Source organism: Brachycentrus maculatus, unplaced genomic scaffold, assembly GCF_059751285.1.
Source record: "Brachycentrus maculatus isolate JH-2025_06_01 unplaced genomic scaffold, ASM5975128v1 h1tg000568l, whole genome shotgun sequence".
In the NCBI taxonomy this organism is placed as follows: Eukaryota; Metazoa; Arthropoda; class Insecta; order Trichoptera; family Brachycentridae; genus Brachycentrus; species Brachycentrus maculatus.
Genome location: NW_028281309.1, coordinates 28,177 through 33,767, shown reverse-complemented (window position 1 = coordinate 33,767; position 5,591 = coordinate 28,177). Strand labels below are relative to the sequence as shown.

The following is a 5,591-nucleotide window of genomic DNA, read 5'->3' as shown; positions in this document are numbered from 1 at the left end:
TCCCAACCCCAACCCCAACCCCAACCCAACCCAACCCCAACCCCAACCCCAACCCCAACCCCAACCCCAACCCCAACCCCAACCCCAACCCCAACCCTTAGGAGGAAATCGCTCACGAATTGAGCATAAATCTATGAATAATTCGATACGAAATGTATTATTATAATGCTGAAGGATTTCGACAGAGGCTTCAAAGTCATTATAGCAGGAAGCACAGGGGTCGGCAAGAGTAGCCTCTTGCTTCGCTTTGTGGACAACATCTGGTCGAGCAACACACTTTCTACAATCGGTGTCGATTTCAAGTTCAAGTCGATCATAGTCAACGGATAAAAGATAAAAATACAAATCTGGGACACTGCAGGCTCATAAACATTCAAATCCATAGTATCTGCTTACTATCGGGGAGCGGATGCCGTCGTGCTCGTCTACGATTCAAGCAGCAAGGCTTCTTTCTCATAGCTCACGACTTTCTGGATTGAATAGGTAAAGAAATACAAAGAACCGAATTGCTAGCTCATGCTTTTGGCGAATAAATCGGACATCGGAGAAGAAGAAATCCTAGAAGCAGAAGTAAAACGCTTTATTAGCCTGGAAGATATTTCGATATTCAAGAAGACGAGCGCAAAGAATGGGGATCAAGTCAACGAAGCTTTCCAAGAGCTCGCCGAAATCCTCGTGAAGAAGAAACCAAAACTTAATAAACAGAAGTAGAAATCAGTACTGAAGATGAGCCTGGAAGGGATGGATAATGCGCCTGAGCGGCCTGCTAAAAAGTGCTGTGGGTGACTCTTAATTGATATAATTTTATGCGTATATAGGTTTATAATTTCATTATCGCAAATCTAAAATTATGGGGATGTGCTTGCACTGCTGTAAATGCTGCGCATTTTTCGGCATCTTATTCTATGTACGGATTCATCTTAAGCAGATAATTATGGGAATCTTAGTTCTCACTCAGAGCCAGTTTCTCAAGTTCTCGATGGAGTCGACGACCGACTCAGGGGTCGCATGTTTCATTGTAGCTATTATCGAGCTTGTCATTTTCATAGCCCTGATTCTTTACGAGCGCAAAGACGCATAGAGCAACATATCCCGTGAGAATTACGTCAACCTGGAAAGTTAAAGAAGTCAGAGGCCAAGGTAATCTACGTTCAAAGGAATAGCAATGACAGACTTGCAGCCAATGCAATAAGGTGCGTGATCGGCTGCATTTATACATATTCATGCTCACAACCATCCTTGCAAATGCATATATATATTCATGGATCATTTTTGTTTATCTTGATTATCAACACGAGTTGACAAAAATAATATTCAACAATATAACAATGTAACAAACAATCAGCACGTGCACATGCTAACTTAGACTTAATCATTTTGTAATATATGGGCGTGGCGGAATTCAATTGTATTAATTATTCCTATAAGTAGAGGAAATAGACGTGCACTCTCGATAGAGAATAGTCTATTCTCAAGCACACGCTTTTCTCTTGCATTTTCGATCCATAAACAAATAGTTGCATTACCCTGTTTTCCAGAGCAATATATTGTTAAAAAAATCTGGTTTATCTTTACTTGTTTTGGAAGATTTGTATTAATTTAGCGATATATAGGTTTACATAAAGGGATTTTTTGGGATAGGAAAGGGTAAAAATTAAACAATATTTGACTTATGAGATCTAAACCATTAAACCATCTGTTATTTAATGTTGAACAAGGCGGCTGATGATGCAACGATATTCCCCCATATAATATCTTAATACCAGTTATGTTTCTCTACTTAAAATTGAAACAATAGGCAGATAAAAAAGTTACTTTGCCAGGAAGTCTTGAAATTTGCGAGCCATTAGAATTCGAAGGATCAAAAATACTCTTTTCAAGTTACTACAAAGAATTTCAATCAAAAAAGATCAGAACAATGAGAACTATGAAATATAAGATAAATATTATCGTTTTCGAATAAGATTACTAAATGTTTAATCTGCATCGGCTTTATTGATAAGCCGCCTGGTATTTAAGCATACTATAATTGTGTAATATTAGTCAAGGACGATTAATACAGCGGGTAAGATAAGTTAAAGATTGAATGAATCATTTAGGCTTAGGCTTCAGTTTAAGTATGGCCTTTTCGAGCTTTTAAATGGTCGAATTCTCTGCTTGAACCCGATTGAGAAATGACTTTCGTTTCTTCTCCGCCTTTTTGCACTCGATTAAATTATTGAGCTATATTATTTACTTTTCCAGCGAGGAAGAATTGGCTTCAGCGGATTACTTTTATTCTTTGAAATGTTGGCATTATTTGTTCAGAGCCGCTATTTCATTTTCCAGTTGATTTTTGGCTATTAAAGCAATTTAGCGAAACTCTTCAACCTTCTTCGGCTCATAGCACTAGCTGCTTTGATTATTGATAAACTTAATTATTCGTTCACAAAAAATATGGTCATCTGATGGCATTTATTTCATATCTTTCTAATGTTATTTGAGTACATTGCCACTTTTGCTTTAGTTCGTCTTTGGATTGTCCAATAGTTGTGGTTGCTTCTATTTATTTTCCTTGCTTTGTCTCACTCTTGTTTCCGCTTAAATAGTTCCTTATTATACTTTCTGAAATTTGAGCAGCATCGAATTGAGCTGGTCTTTCTTTATGCTGAGTTCCCTGATTTCTTTATTTAAAAGAGTATTCATGTACTTTTTATCATTCAACTAGTTTTACAGGTCACAGCTTATTATATTAATAGAGGTGTGGAACTGATCGTAGAGGCATTCTATGAATTCGAACTTTGGCATTTTGAATGTTGTTCTTTAATTCTTCACTTGTTCGGGCATCCGCAACAAATCTGTGGGTATCTCGTCGTAAAGCAGTATTTCAGAGATCTCTTCTTTGGAGGATTTGAATGACTATTGAAGGTAATCGGTCGGCTGGGCTTCCGAAGACGAAAATGAAAAGTCTGAACTCCCGTACCCCTCAATCATTAAAGTATAGTTTATAACTCATATTGATTTGATGGATTGATTGATTAATTCTCATTAGTTTCGATATATTCCCATTTTCTGGAACTATCGGCAATAAATGAGGCGGATATGAAGAATAAACGATGATTGAATGATCAATTTCTTGAGCAATTTGCCTCGACTATCTGGCTGTCTTCGAAGCATGATAAGCATTGTCCGGTTGCCACGTCGTACGTCTTGCATAGGGGGCTGACAGCAACACAGATTTTGGCTTGCCCCAAGTAGTACCTATCAACGCATCTGACGCATCCTGCGTTGACAGATTGGATATAGCAGTTAGGGTCCGGGCTGAAGCAAGCGCCATTCTCCAATTGGTATCCTTTGTAGCATTCCGTGCATTATCCAGTGCTCTTCTCCCATTATCTGCAGAGATCGCTGACTTGTGCGCAATATCCATTTGACCTCAAATAATACCTAACTGCGCATGTAATGCATTAGCCAGTCTGTTCAGAGCGTTTATTGCAGTAATCATCGGCGGTTGTTGGGACTGCTCTGGGGGACAATACCTTTGAGGAATTGAGGAGGCTTTCATCAAAGCAATTTCCATTCATTAAAGCGTATCCCCCATAACAATCTGAGCACAATGCCTTTTAGTTCCACGTTTTGCATTGGTCACTGACAGAATAACAGCGTGAGTTGATGAGTACGTACCTCCATGCGCATTTTGTGCATGTTTTAATTTAATTCCCTAAGTTAACCGTTTAGATGCATTTGCTATCGTCCACAGCAGGCACAAAATAGTCAAGAGGCGAGCTTCCAGCCTGAACGACTTGTTCCACTTGTTTAGGTAGTGGTCTGGGAATTGGCAAACACACAGTATTATTGAGTGAAAAACCAGGATAGCATCTGACACACTCTCTCAAACTATTCCAGGACTCGCAGTCTGGACTGACTGCTGTACAAACGTTCATTTGGTTGAACTCATATCTGTAAGAGCATCGGACGCATGCCTTATTATTGAGTCCCGAAAACTATTTACAGTTTAAGTCAACCCCAATATCGCTGATTGCAACGGTGACAATTCCTGAAGAGGAGACCATCAGAACAGTCTCCTTATTTTATATGCAAATGTTCCATTGCAGTTTGTACCCATTATAGCAGCTCTCGCAATGCCCCAGCAGGTTATAGGTCTTACATAGTTGGTTCACAACCACACATCGACGATCTTTCACACTGTCATAGTAAAACCCATCGTAGCACCTGGCGCATGTCTTGTCCGAATTAACAACTTGACAGTTCAGATCGATCACAACAATAATAGTGGAAGCCTAAGAGCTAGGCGTGAGTGTTGATGTTTGGATAATGGAGTTTGCCGAACCTTGTTGCATGCATGTATTTTTTTCTACATTCAGGACGAATCCAGCACGACATTCCAAGCACTGGTAATTGTTGTTGATTTGTGTGCAGTCCTTAGGGATTGTCATGATGGCAGAGTTGACGAGTACCACAGCTGCCAGAAAGAGCATGAGATTGGTGTTCATTTTATTAAAGAATGTTGGAATCTTACTGCAATCGCTATATAAATCAATGGGGTATTCCATGAAATTCTGAAATCATTATAGATGCTTTTGGGCTGTTTGCTCGTCAGCAGATATCTGTCTCTTTCTATTCAACATTTCAAGAGATGATTCACGCTGTTTTCAATGCATCCCAAAAATTGGCCATTTTCACACAAACGGGCACTTTCCCCCATATATTAATAAATTTGAAATGTGATTTATCGATTATTAAAGGCGTGACTTATCGATTCGCAAATGACTCGATCAAAGCAACTATCATTTCGCTATTTATGGCAAATAACTGGAGTGTGGGCGAAAACCAAGTTTCTATCAATTAATATCAATTCAAATGCATTTAAATAAATGCTACTGGTTTGTCACAATTGACCAGAAGTTCTATATTGCCAACATTACCCATTTATAGTCTGTTGAGTGCTTTAATATGCTTTTATTTGCAAAAATGACCACAAATATCAAATAGGCAGTTATAGTGTCTTATATGTTCAGCATTGCACTTAGCAGATTTAAATCTGCCTGCTATCAGGAAAAATATAAAAACCTTCGCGACCGAGAATTGAACTCGGGTCTCCTGCGTGACAGGCAGGGATAATAGCCACTATACTATCGCGAATTAGCTATACAAAAAGCATCAACAAGTTATTTGCATCTTTTGCAGTTCATCTCAGAAGAGACAAATTTGTTATATTCTATTGCACAATTGTATACAACAATAAAATATAATGTAATACAATATAGATATGAGAGAAATAATATAATATAAAAAGGTACAGTATAATACACAGTATATAGTACAATATAGTGTAGTATTGTAAATAGACAGCAAATAGTGATCAATTGTTAAACCATTACTTTAGTAGCTTTCTCTGCTCTTCCACCACTAATATTTTACGGCACTTGTCCTCTAGTGTATCTCTGCTTAAATCGTAGGCACCCGGCCCTGGCACTTTAAGCTTGGGCGCAATTGGAAATATTTGATCTCCGAATCGATCGCAATCATTCTGCACAAACATATGATCGTTCTTCGGCTGTTTGGTAAGCTCAACTGTGTCTTCCTCCTGT

The 5,591-nt window shown here is 38.5% G+C and overlaps 1 non-coding gene across 1 annotated transcript; it reads right to left on the bottom strand.

The window, feature by feature from the left end:
- Positions 1–5,070: 5,070 nt before the first annotated feature.
- Positions 5,071–5,142, bottom strand: TRNAD-GUC (transfer RNA aspartic acid (anticodon GUC)). The gene has a single exon. It is a non-coding gene; the product is annotated as a tRNA-Asp (tRNA).
- Between the last annotated feature and the right edge of the window lie 449 nt (positions 5,143–5,591).